The sequence below is a fragment of the Heterocephalus glaber genome, unplaced genomic scaffold, assembly GCF_053883595.1.
Source record: "Heterocephalus glaber isolate CG9 unplaced genomic scaffold, H.glaber_assembly_v1.0 deba00001532, whole genome shotgun sequence".
Taxonomy (NCBI): domain Eukaryota; kingdom Metazoa; phylum Chordata; class Mammalia; order Rodentia; family Bathyergidae; genus Heterocephalus; species Heterocephalus glaber.
This window is the reverse complement of record NW_028258330.1, coordinates 17,443,672-17,457,594: the sequence shown is the minus strand read 5'-3', so window position 1 is coordinate 17,457,594 and position 13,923 is coordinate 17,443,672. Positions and strand designations below refer to the sequence as shown.

At 46.9% G+C, this 13,923-nt stretch overlaps 1 long non-coding RNA gene across 1 annotated transcript; it reads right to left on the bottom strand.

Annotated features, from left to right (window-relative positions):
• Positions 1–539: 539 nt before the first annotated feature.
• On the bottom strand, positions 540–11,115 carry LOC106009094 (uncharacterized). Its single transcript, XR_015441976.1, has 3 exons — positions 10,860–11,115; positions 1,304–1,390; positions 540–732 (listed from the first exon to the last, which is right to left on the bottom strand). It is a non-coding gene; the product is annotated as an uncharacterized LOC106009094 (long non-coding RNA).
• Positions 11,116–13,923: the final 2,808 nt, after the last annotated feature.

Genomic DNA, 13,923 nt, shown 5'->3' with positions numbered 1-13,923 from the left:
ATAGGTGGAGTGTGAGGAGGAGGTGATTGGATCATGGAAGCTTGAAACTTATTGATGAGTCCACGGATGAATTTATAGCTAAATGTGATGTTGGGAAGTCAAGCCTGGTTGGAGGTGGTCACTGGGGCAACCCTGGAAGGGTCTATTCTTCCCTCCTCCATAATCTCTCTCTGCTTCCTGCTGCCACACTGTGAGCTCTTTCTCCTCTGCCATGCTGCCCTAGAGCCAGCTGACTATGGACTGAAACCTCTACAAACTGAGAGCCAAAATAAACCTTTCTTCCCTTAAGTTGTGTGTGTCAGTTATTGTGTCTCAGGGACGAGAAAGTAAATAAGACAGGATCCATACTGCTCTTTCAGTTTAAAAATCAGTAATGGATGGAGGCCAGTTTCACACCTTAAAAAAGAAGGAAAAACAGCTGTCAAACTCTTGCAAAATTGCTTAGAACAATGTTAGACGAGTCTTAGCTTTTCATTGCAGGTAAGTTGTGAAATTTACTTTTTCCATCTATAGAACAGGTAAGACAGTGACATACTATGTTGAAACCTCCTATTTATTAAAGAAAAGCTCTCATTGTGTATGCTGCCCAGGCTGCTGGCTCATTCACCTGGGGAGGCAGCAGATGGTTGTCACCCCTTTGAAATCCTCCTGTGAGATTGTTTTATCTCTGCTGCAGTCTGGAGATGATGCTCTCCTTGATGCCAGTAGTGCTTTCTGGTGGAGCCCTGGGCCCTGGAGACAGAATTTTGGGTGAGTGAAGACATTTTCTTTGGAGCAATCCAACTATCCAGATCAATCAAATCCCTTTCCCCATGGGCTTGAATACATAATTCCTGCCTACTATTTTTAAATGGATTTTTTGATCAAAAAATCAATACCTGGAAAAGTTGTTTTAAGGATAGGTTTTATGTTGGCAGATTGGATTTTTTGGGAGATACCGTAAAAGGTATTACTATAATAGTATGTATACTCATAATAATTTTATGTACTTTTCAATATACTTCCAGATTTTGTAATAATATATAAGATGTTTAAAAAATTGAAAGTAGTTTCATAAACTTTCTCCTCTCCTGCCTGCATAACAAGCTCTCTCAAAGGACAATTCCAAAATCTAAATCGATGTGGAAAATTCTATCCATTCACCCACTCTTTCTTCCAGTTATTTACCCAACACATCAATAGTATTGCACTCTTCATTAAGCTAAAGAAATACTTTGATAAATGACAAGCTATGGCAAATACTTCCAGGTATGTGAACATCCTACCACACTGCAGGGTTTTGGTGGCAATAAAAATTTCTTACTTTTAGAAAGAAGAGTTGAAAGCATAGGTTTGCATTTCTAATCCGCTGTTTTGATGACATCCGTGGGGCTCACCCTTTCAGCGTGGCCTGTTTTGCATAGATGTACATATTGGTTAGTTTGGGCAGGATTCTGCTGTAGGGAAAACCTCAGAAACATCGCTTGGAACCTCATGTTCGCTGTGGCTCAGCTAGGACTCGGCCACACCGTCATCAGCCGCGCTCCAGAGCCCAGGCCCGGGGCAGGGCCCCCCCACCGCCCAGCCCCCCCCCCCCCCCCCCCCCCCCCCCCCCCCCCCCCCCCCCCCCCCCCCCCCGCAACACTGCTGCTCCTTCCTGCAGCAGCAAAAGAGCCCTGCAGGGCCTGGGCCCCGCAATGAAACCTCAATCTGGAAGTGGCGCAGGGCTCTTTGCCGCAAGCTCATTGGCCACGCAGATGCGAAGTTCATTTAGGACTAGGGATCAACAAGTGCTAACCCTCCAACCCACGCCCAGGCGCCTTCCTCTTGCTGCCACAGCCTAACTTGCTCACACACATGGCAGAGTATCCAGGCACTGTCACCACCCAGGTAGCTGTTCTCGATGCCAAGCTGATGGGCGGTGGGATGGTCATCACTCCCTGGCTCTTGGAGGTCCTGCAGGGGACGCTTCCATCAGGCGCTCTGATTGGCTGCTCTCCCTTCCTCCCCACTGCTGGTGTTTCCTGGGATCATGTCACACGTAAACTACCAGGATGCACTGTGTAACCATGGGGATCCGATCTGAGACCTGCATTGCCAGCCGATTTGTCATTGTGTGAACATCAGAGCTACGATGTCACTAGGTGATTTAATCCTATGGAACCACCATCCCTGACTGCCATGTCTTTTTTAAAAATTCATTTGTTTTTATTAGTACATCCCTGCAGTACACAATATTTACATTTCATGCGTGGCGTTGGTACATGTACATAACCCATCCCAATCCCTTTTTTATCCCCTTTCCCTCCTCCCCCTTCCCTCCCTCCACCCCTTGATCCCTTTCTCCTTGCAAAAAGACCCATCTCCCTACTTCCTATAGGCTGTCTTATATTTTGCTCTTTATTTATATTGGGGGTTTCTCATCCAAGAGAAACCGTACACTATTTAAGCTCGTGTGTCTAACTTATTTCATTTAGCATTACGGTCTTAAGGTCCATTTTCCTACAGAGCACCCAAGCATATCCTTCTTTTTTTTTTTTTTTGTACCAGGGATCGAACTCTGGACCTTGTGCTTATGAGGCAGGCGGTGGGACCACTGAGCTAAATCCCTGGCCCGAGTGTATCCTTCTTTATGGCAGAGTAGTACTCTGTTGTGTGTGAATCCTGCATTTTCTTTATCCATCCATCTGTGGATGGCCACAGGCACTGCTTCCAAAATGCAGCTATTGTGCACTGTGCTGCAGTGAGTGGACTTGTGAGAGAGACCTAGTCTCAGAGGCAGCCTCTGGAGTTCCACTTAAAAACAAGACCTATCCATAAGGTCACCTCGAGGAGACCTTAGTAGCCACTAAATGGCCAAGTGGCCACTAGCTGACCACAGTGGGGTTTGGCTCCTGTCTGGAAAGAGAAGTAGATGGTCAGTCTACAGGAGGACTTTTTTTGGATAGGGTATTAGAGAGGCTTATTAAATCATCATTTTTTAAAATTAAATTTTTTTTTTGTTTCTTTGAGACAAGATCTCACTACATAGCTCAGACTGGCCTTGAACTTGCTCATGATCCTCCTACTTCTGCCTCCCAAGTGCTGAGATTACAGATGTGCATCACCACACCTGATGTGATCACTGATTTTTTTTTTAAAGAAGATATCTTATTTCTTGGCACACACCTGTAATCCCAGCACTCTGGGAGCTGAGGCAAGAGGATCCTGAGGTTTTAAAAAAATTTTTTTTGGCACTGGGAACTGAACTCGGGACCTTACGCTTGCAAGGCAGGTGGCGGAACCACTGAGCTAAATCCCCGGCCCTAGGAGGATCCTAAGTTTGGGCAACTTATTGACTTAGTGAGACCCTGTCTCTGAGAGAATCTTTTTTTTTTTTTTGGTACTGGGGATTGAACTTGGGTCCTTGCATTTGTGAGGCAGGTGGTAAAACCATTGAGCTAAATCCCCGCCTGAAGACCCTGTCTCAAAAAGGGGTGGGGGCTGGGGATGTAGCTCAGTGCACAGGCCCTGAGTTCAATCCTAAAACAAAACAAATCTTACTTTCTTCTCTGAATATATGGGTTAAAAAGGATCATTAGTAAATTTTGGAAAACATAGAAAAGTGAATATAAAATAATTAAAATCATACATAATAGCACCTCTCAAGAATAATTTCTTTGAAAGCAGAGGAGGCATTGTGGCTCTTTGGTCCCAGCCCATGCTGTCTCTTGACCCTGACCGTGTGGAGGACCTGCAGTCCCGTGACCTGAGTGTTGTTCTGACACTGCATGGGGCCAGAGCTTGAAGGAACATGGGGAGGTACAGTGACTGCTGGACTTTGATGACGCAGAACAGGAAGCCCGGGGTAAACAGAGCTTTTGCTATCGAGGAGTGGAAATTGGTTGCCAATCAGTGCTTTCAAGTGCAGGGCAGGAGTTTGGGGGAAAATGGGAAGTTATAGAACATAGTAGAGAAAATTAGAAAATGGAAATCTCTGGCCTCATAGTGAGGTTTATTTAGATGATTGCACCATTGTCTTTCCAACTGTGAGGAAATGAAAGTTGGCACAGGACACAGCTAGTGACCGAAACTGATTTCCTGAGAGGCACAGGGTGTGGATTATCGAGGGAGGCTCACATGGGGCCTGGTGACTTGTTTTGCTGTTGGTATTTTTGGGTGGGGTTTTTTTTTGTCTTTTTGAGATAGGATCTCGCTATGTAGTTCAGGTTGGTCTTGAGCTCAGGCTGCCTTGAACTCACAGTAATCCTCCTGCCTCAGCCCCCCAAGTGCTGGGATTACAGGCATTGGTGCACTTCACTTATGTTCAGAAGCAGATGTTTGATGAACCCTGTCACATCCTGTAGCCACCTGATTTCAGGCACCTTTGGGCGACAGTTCCTGTGCTTTGCCAGCACCCTCTACCACGCACACATGGGAGCATCTCTGCCTTCTCTAAGCTGGTATCAGGCCGAGAGCCAAATTCAGGTGCAGCCTGAAGTCCTGGGACTGACAGCCCCCAGAACCATGGGCCTCCCACAGTGTGCCATGAGGTTGGATCCAGCGGCCCTGGCCCTTGGAGTCCCTGTCCTGCACCTTCTCCGGAGTTCCTCCAAAGGGCACCTCAGATGTCCCCAGCGGTAACCGGTCCTTAGCACACCTGGCCTTGGCTTTCTCCTGTCTGTCTTGTCCCTCACTTCCTATTTCTGCTTCCTGGGGTCACCTCCCAAATACACCACCTGTCCTCCTCTCTGGTAGCTTTAGGGGGACGTGATATCAGATGGTGGCTGGTGTCCAATGGCGAGGACCCAGCGCGGCTTGTTGACGCGACATTTGTCCTGACGGACAGGATCCACAAGGTGGTTGGCACGCTGTCCCGAAAATCATCTCACAGCTGAGATCTGCCAGCAGAGGAGCACGGGATGCAGCTTTCCTGGTGGCTTCTGAGGTTCTAGCTCCAGAGAGGAGGTCAGGAACAGAAATACCCTCAGCTGCGTCTGCTGGGCCCTGTGCTGAAAGGCCTGGGTGTGAAAGTGGGGAGGAAAGGTCGTCTGAGGACATTTTATTTTTCTACACTCAGTTCAGGCCGATGTCAGAGTTGTTTATTTGAGTTCTGCCAATAGCCCTGGGAATGTATTTAGGTGCCAAGGACAACATGAGGACGTGGACTAGGAACCCCATGCTGCAAGGCCTGGAAGGCAGCAGGGGAGCATCTGGGGAAGGGGAGTGGGCCCTTCGGAGGAGGCCCCACGATGCCCATCATCTTCTGTGGGTGTCACACATTCCTCATTGGCTGATGAGGCACTGTTCAACCCAAGCACCAAAGAGAGATCATGCAGGAGGCAAAGGTGTAGCTCTCAGGAGAACAGTATTGCCTGGTGTGGTAATGCAGGCCTGGGATCCCAACACTTGGAGGCTGAGGCAGGAGAATTGCTGTGAGTTTGAGGGCAGACTGGGCTAAAAGATGCCAGCAGCCTTCTTCTGCCTTTACCCAAGGAGGCTGAACTCCTGTTTTCCGGTTTCCCCAACTTCCTCTTGTGCTCATCCTGGGTCCAGGGACTCACCATTAGCAAGGCTGTGCTTAAAGATCAGGTTGAGGGAGGGACTCTGTTTAGGATGGAACCCCATGAGGGGCCTCTCCAGGCTTTCCTGTCCTTCCCTGGGGGGCAGATGGTGTGGCAGAATCAGGTGTTGGGAGTATTGGGTGAATGGAAAGTTCAAAAATCAAAAGGTCAGGATGGGGAAATCACTCAGCGCTCTTGCAAGCTGTGGACTACAGCTGGCACACACCTGTAATCCCCATGCTCAGGAGGCTGAGGCAGGAGGATCACCCTAAATTCAAGAGCAGGCTGGATTCCAAAGTGAGGTCAAGGGTAGGACTACATTGTGAGACCTCATCTCAAAAAATAAAAAAATAAAAACAAAAACAAAAATCAAGTTGTGCACTGGGCTTTCAGGCAAAAGATGCCCACCTAAAAATCTTGAGGTAAGGAGTTCACTTAGGTCTGGGGATTTAGCTCAGTGGTTCCATCACTTGCCTCGTAAGCACAAGATCCTGAGTTCGATCCCCGGTACCAAAAAAACAAACAAACAAAAGAAGTTCACCTGTGGATATTTGGAGTGATTCCCTCCCTAGACCTGGCGATGATGATGACACCGGTCTAGATGTCCCTGAAGCAGCAGCATTAGCATAGCTGCCCCGAAGGCCACTGTGATAGTTTCTGATCTGGCTCCTGAGCCATCTGGAGCCCTCAGCAGCTCTAGGGTCCACTGCCACTTCCTGTTCAGTCGGCCACATGAGAGTAGCAGTGTGAATGCTGGAGAGGCTCAGCAGGGAGGAGGAGGTTGTGGAGGAGGAGGAGAAGGAGGAACATGTGCCCAGTAATGGTAGTGCTGAGGAGCAGACCAGAAGCAGAGGCCTGGGAAGTAGACGAGGAGGGGGTCAAAGGTGATGGTGAGCAAAAGGGTAGAGGAGAAGCTAGGAAGGCTGAGGCAGCTACAGGTAAAGGAGCTGCTGGAGGAAGATGACCAGACAGCGAGAGAGGAAGAGTTAGCCAGGCATGCTTGGAATCCCAGTGCTCTGGGAGGCTGAGGCAGTAGGATTATGGATTTGAGTCCAGCCTGGGCAATTTAGCAACTTAGTGAGACTCTGTCTCTAAATAAGAAATAAAAAGAGGGCTGGGGATGTAGCTTAGTTGGAGGGCCTGGGTTTAACCTCCAGTACCAAAAAAGAGGCTGCATGACCTGGTAACCTTAGCTTCCTATTTCAGAACCTAAACTGGCCACCAGGAAGTGGGGAGGCCACCCATTTCGATCATTTTCCTCTTTTTCTGTTTTTTGTTGGAAGTGCTGGGCTTAAACCCTCCTGCATGCTGCGGGCACCTCCATCACTCAGCTTCACCTCCACCCCTGTTGTTTTCTCCCCTGCAGAGCAAGCATTTTTTTTTTTTTTAATCTATGAGGATGCTATTTATTTGTTTCCCAACTTTTGGTTTGTTTAATGTCGGTGTGAAATAACATTGCCTAACAATGAACTGGAGCTTTCATTACTTATTATGGGCCATCTTCTAGGCCCTTTGTACATATTGATTCATTTATCTTCATAATGTCACTGGCTAGCATGGTTCTTAGCTACACTGGATGGAAACCATAGTTTGGACTAATTAAAATACACTCCCTGACTTGCAAGTGCAAGGTCCTGAGTTCGATCCCTAGAACCAACAAAGAAAAAAAAGTAAAATAAAATGAAAGTTTATTGTAGAAAAGAAACAAAGCTGGATGTTGACAGCACCAGGAAAGGGAAGCACTTGGGATGTTGAGACAGGAGGTTCACCAAGAGTCCAAAGCCTGCCTGAACTACATAGTGAGACCCTGTCTCAGAAAACAGCAAAAGAGATACACTTCAAATTCACAATGTTAAGGGAAATAAATAAGACACAAGCTTAAATATCTCATGGTCTCTCTCTCTCTCTCTCTCTCTCTCTCTCACAGGGTCTCTCTATGTAGTTCAGGTTGGCCTCGAACTCATTATGTTGCCTGACCTTGAACTTGCAGCAATCCTCCTGCCTCAGCCTCCAGAGTGCTGTGATTTCAGGCAGGCCCTACCATGCCTGGCTTCATGGTTTCTCTTATATGAGAAACCCAAAGTATAAATAATTAAAAAGCAAAATAAAGTTCAGATAATAGGCAACAGTGAGAGATCATTTGCAAACGTGAAGGAGACCCAGAGATGGGGGAGAGGGAAGGGGAAGTAAAAAGAATAAAGATCTGTTCTGTCCATGTGCCAATTCCCCACGATGAATGCGATCATTATGTACTGAGGAAAAAAAAAATGGATTTCATTTTCATGAAGATCTCAAAGGAGAGTCGTTAATTGTGTGTGTGTGTGTGTGTGTGTGTGTGTGTGTGTGTTTCTCAAAAGAGGCAGAGGTCTCCGGAGAAGGTGGAGTTACTATACAGGCGTGAGTGTGCTCACAGTTCAAAAGGTGCCTAAGAATGTGTTAGGTCTGCACTGGGAAGCGATTGTGTTAGGAAATTGCGTTATAAAGAAGGCACAGTGAAGCCAGGGATGCGGCTCAGTGGCGCCTTGCCTGCCTGGCAAGCACAAGGTCTTGAGTGAGTTCCATCCCCGGTATGGGGGTGGGCAGTGAAGTCCACGGTCAGCTCTGGGTGCGACCCTCACCATTTCAGCTTGTGCCAAGACCACCCAGTTTACCTGACATCCCCCTTCCCATCTCAAGGCCCACAGTGTCCTGTTCCCTGAGTGCCAGCTTGATTTCCTTCCCTGCTTACTCTCTCAGGCTGCTTCTTCTCCATCCTGGTCCTGCCCACCCTAATAACAATTTTGTGATGCAGATGCGTTTTCTGTCCTGACAGCCCTTTCCCTGAGCAGGACAGTGCCCCTGAAGCGGCCCAGCACACAAGTAGGTTGCCCTGGACTAGCTGAGTTGCATTTTGTGCAGGCTGTGAGGGAAACATGTCTGCATTCTGTCCAGTTCTTCAGCCTCTCCATCGAGCATGCTTGAGAAACCTGCTGGGTTGTGCAGCGGTGGCTAAGCATGCAGTTGCCAAGTAGGGCTGGCTGTGCCGAAGTCCTGGAGGAGGAGGTGGGGGCCCTGTGAACCATGCTGCCTCCATTTATGTCCAACAAATGCTCGCTGAGCTCCAATGCACCCTGCACTGGGCCCCAGGCTCCACCCTGGACAAATTCAACAGTGACAGAGTGAGCTTTATATCCTTGCCTGTGATCTATTCAGTTATTCTGCTCGGTAGCATTGATGCCCGTGGTGGTCTGCAAATATCTGGGATTTGGAGAAACCAAAATAAACAAGGGCTTGCCTTGGGGAATTTACCACCTAAAAGTCCAGATGAAATAACAGGTAGGGCTGGGAATGGTGGCAAATGCCTGGAATTCCAGCACTCAGGAGACTGAGCCCGAAGGGAATCTCTTCAATTTTGAAGCCAGCCTGGCTTACATAGTGAGACCTTGTCTCAAAAAACAAAACAAACAAACAAACAAAAAACAAATTAAAGAAGAAAAAATTAAATAAATAAAGTAATAGCAGTCATTCAGAAACATCATAAACCCAAGAAAAATTCGAAGTGAAATAAACCTTTATTTCCTTGTTTACAGTGTAGACAATCTGTACCCACAGGTCTTGGTCTTCTGGCTGAGTCATTACCCTCTCTTAAATGAAGTGACAGCCCATTGCCTTTGTCCATTATAGGTAGCACTATTTAGAAATAAAAGGAAGCGTGTGTGGTGGCACAGGCCTGTAATCCCAGCACTCTGGGAGGCTGAGACAGGAGGATAACAAGTTTGAACCTAGCCTGGGCAACTTAGTGAGACACTGTCTCAATTTAATAAGAAAGGCTGGGGCTATAGCTCAGTGTGAAGGCCCAGGGTTCAATCTCCAGTACTGGGGTTGGGGGGAAAAAGGAAAAGAAAAAGGCCGGGGATTTAGTTCAGTGGTGCTGCTGCCTGCCTCACAAGTACAAGGTCCTGAGTTCGATCCCCGGTATCAAAACAAAAACAAAAAGAAAACAAATCAAAAAACTAAAAAAGAAAAGAAAAGGAAGGGAAACAGTGGCATGGCTAATAGAATAGCACACTGACCTGGAAGTTAATTGAGATTTTCTCCTAACTCCAAGAATTTTCCCTGAATACAGATAACGCCCTTGTTCCCCTTCACATCAACATAGCCCTGGCCTGGTCTCTGTGGATTTCCCTGGGCTTCATGCTCCAGCGATCTGACCCCAATTGGCTCCCCCTGCAGAGCCAGGGTGCAGGTTCTAGACGCACCACCCCACTGCCTTTCCCGGAGTCTGGAAACTTTGTCACTGGCGTACAAGGAAGTCAGATCTTAGCCACAGCTTCTCCAGTGAAAATCCTGAGGTGCCTTCCTGTGAATAATTAAGCAGCTGCAGGGAGCCGGGCAAACTGCAGAGTAAAAAGCAGCCATTTGTAACGAAACAGATTAAAGGGGCCGAGGCTAATTTTTATTCCTCTTGCTGGAGCCGGAGCTGTGGTAGCCTCTAACTGCGGCAGCCCATTTTATCATCGGCAGGCGGAGGAGGCTGGGATATTGGTGGCAGTGGAGTTGGGTTCCAGAAGAGATTTGGGTGTCTGCATAGGGAAGCTACAATGACAAAACTGACTTAAGGTTTTTATCATCAATTTAAAGGACAGAGAGCTATCAAATGAAATTCAGTCTGGCCAAATGAATCCAAGGCCATGAAGCAAATATAACTAGGGGTGGTGTGAGGATTAAGGAAAGGAAGACGCTTAGTGTCTGCTCACAGGACACACTGCAGTGAGCTCTTCTCTTCTGCCTTGCTCTTTCTCTGTGTTCCCTATGGCTGCAGTGACGGATCACCATAAGTGTGGTGGCCAGACAGCTACATCTGTGATCATGGAGCTCTGGAGGCCAGAGAGTTAAAATCGGCCACGGACCATGTTCATCCAGAGGCCCTGGGCACAGCCCCTACCCCTCCTTCCTCAGGTCGAAGAAGCTGCCTGCACCCCTTGGCTGAGTCCCAAGGCACGAACCTCACTCTGACCTCTGCTTCCCTCTCCTTTCCTGACCCTGTCCCTCCTGCTGTCTTCTCAAGAGGACCCTGGCTGCGTCCCTGGTCCCACTCTCTCAGGGATCTTGAATAAGCTTTCCATCGAGATCCTTAACTGAGCTCGTCCTCCATGGGGCACTGCTGGGAGCCACATCTCTCCTCTGCTGTCTCCCCTCCCTTTCTGCCGTCACTCTCTCCACATCCCTGGTAGCATTTTCCAGATCATCTGCTCAACGACCACTTGCACTTGAGTCCTTGCCTCAGGATCTGCTTCCAGCAAAGCTCACACGAGGACCTGAGGACACTGGCCCAAGCAAGTGGCTCACCCAGCCTACCTGGTCTGTCGGAGACAGGCGCGCAGGCTGGAAACCCTGCCGGGGCTGCTCTCAGCTGAGTTGTTGTTCTCTGTCTGGAGGCAGACAGCTTACGCAGGGTGTCAGTCAGCCACAAGGCGCCTGCTCCAGGGTCTGACTGAAAGAGGAGAGGAGATTGCATTTCAGACACCTTGAGCCCTGGCAAATCTCAGGCTGCAGCAGCCTGTGGGTTCCCTTTATGGGGTACAGATTCATGAATCAGAGGCAAATGGCTGAATTTGTGTCGTTCTTGGTTTTTTTCTTTGTTCTTTTGAGACAAAGTGTCACTATATAGCCCAGGCTGCTCTCAAACTCATGGGGATCGTCTTACAGTCGTGCACTGTCATGCCCAGCCTCTCTCTATTGACTTCAAATTCAGTGCTAGACATAGCAGTAAGAAATTGGCTGGGGACGCCCTACTGAGGTACCGAGCCGCGCGGAAGACGCCAAATCACCCCGCTGCAGACAGGCAGGTCTGCCCACGTCCTACTGAGGTCACGAGTGGCACGGAACACGCCGAATCACCCTGCTGCAGACAGTCAGCCACCTGGTTCCACACTACAAAGACTCAGAGGACACCAGACCACCAGACCAAGGTACTGAGTCCCGCTGCTCCCAGCCCAGAGGTAGGGGCTTCTGAGCCGCCGTCCCACTGCTCCTGGTCCAGAGGAAGGGGCTTCCTGGCCACCATCCCTCCCACTGCTCCCAGCCCACAGGAAAGGGCTTTTGGGTCACCATCCCTACCGCTGCTCCCAGCCCCTGTCCCACCTCTCCCAGCTCAGAGGAGGTAATCTGTGCAGGCGCTAACAGCCCCCCGCCCCAGTCGAAATGAGAAAACACATAAATAAGTCTCAAAACCAGACTTCCAGATCATCTACAGCAACCCCAAAGGGAAATGAGATGGAACACTCTGATACTTAACCACCTGGACCCACTGAACTGGCAACAAAAGGGGATCTGGAAAAAATGAAATCAGAAATAATTTCTCAGATAACAAGAGAAATTGTGCCCCTAGTGCAAGACATGATTAATAAATCTAGACAGGAGCTCAGGAATATGATGGAATCCCAACATAGGAAACAAATGGAATCCATAAAACAGATGCAAATAGATTTCCAGGACATGAAAAACTCCATTGAAAGTCTACACAGCAGAATGAGCCAATGTGAGGACAGAATTTCAGATACAGAAGATAAAGATTGCAATTAGTGACCAGGAAAATTGCTTCAAAATTATAAGGGACCATGAGAAATCAATCCAGCAGCTGCTAGATGATACAAAGAAGAATAACAACACTGATTGGAGTCAATGAAGAAACGAGAGAGAGTGCAAATGACATAAAAAATCTCTTCACAGAAATAATGGCAGAAAACTTCCCAAGCAGGGGAAAAGAGCTTGACATACAGATAAGTGAGGCATATAGGACTCCAAATAGCCTTGATCAAAAAAAATTCTACACATAGGCATATAATTGTTGAGATTCCAGAAACACAACAGAAGAACAAAGTTCTCCAAGCAGTCAGAGAAAAGAAACAAATCATATACAAAGGAAAGCCCATCAGAATCACAGCAGACTTCTCAACACAAACCATCAAGGCAAGAGGAGCTTGGAGTGACATATTCCAAGCCCTAAAAGAAAACAGCCTCCAACCCAGATTGATGTACCCTGCAAAACTATCTTTCAAAATGGATGGACAAATAAGATACTTTCATGACAAAGAGCACCTTAGGAACTTCGTGAATACCAAACCAGCACTCCAAAGAATTTTACACAACATCCTAGGAACAGACATTGAGGATCACAACCCCAGGAAGCAAAGCTGAATGAACCCATCTGGCATGACAAGAAATTAAATGTAAAGGGGGAGAACCCAACAAAAAGAAAAAGTCATGGCAATGACAAGTCAATACGTTTCAGTTATAACCATCAATGTTACTGGTCTCAATTCACCAATCAAAAGAAATAGACTGGCAGAATGGGTCAAGAAGCAAAATCCAACAATATGCGGCATACAAGAAACACACTTAATTCAAAAGGAAACTCATAGACTGAAAGTTAAAGGGTGGAAAACAATACTCCATGCGACAGGAACCCGAAAAAAAGCAGGAGTAGTTATCCTCTTTGCAGATCAAGTAGATTTCAAACCAACACTGATTAAGAGAGACCAAGAAGGACACTACATCCTTGTAAAAGGAAGAATCCAAGAGGAAGAGATGACATTCATAAATATCTATGCACCAAACACTAGTGCACCCAACTATATAAAACAAATACTAATGGACATGAAAAGTCATATATGCACTAATACAATTGTAGTGGGGGACCTCAACACCCCACTGTCACAAATAGATAGATCAACTAGACAAAAAATGAGTAATGAAATACTAGAACTCAATCAAACTCTTGAACAAATGAACTTAACAGATGTTTACAAAATCAGAATACACATTCTTCTCAGCTGCACATGGGTCATTCTCCAAAATAGACCACATACTCACACATAGAACATGTTTAAGTAAGTGCAAAGGAATTGAAGTTATCCCCTGTATATTATCAGACCATAGTGTGATGAAATTGGAGATCCATAGCAAAAGAAACTCAAAAAATTGCATAAACCTGTGGAAATTGAACAACACACTTCTGAATAACCAATGGGTCACAGAGGAAATTAAAGAAGAAATCAGACAGTTCCTTCAATTAAATGACAATGACAGTACAACATATTGGAATCTATGGGACACAGTGAAAGCAGTCTTACGAGGGAAATTCATAGCAGTGAATACGCATATTAGGAACACAGAATGAGACAAATTAAACAACCTGATGCTGCACCTCAAACTTCTAGAAAAAGAAGAGCAGGACAACCCCAGAGCTCATACAAGGGAGGAAATGATAAAGATCAGAGGAGAAATCAATGCAATGGAGACTAAGAGAACGATACAAAAAAAATCAATGAAGCCAAGAGTTGGTTCTTTGAAAGAATCAAAAAAATTGACAAACCCTTAGCCAACCTTGTCAGAAAAAGGAAAGAAAAGGCCCAAATCC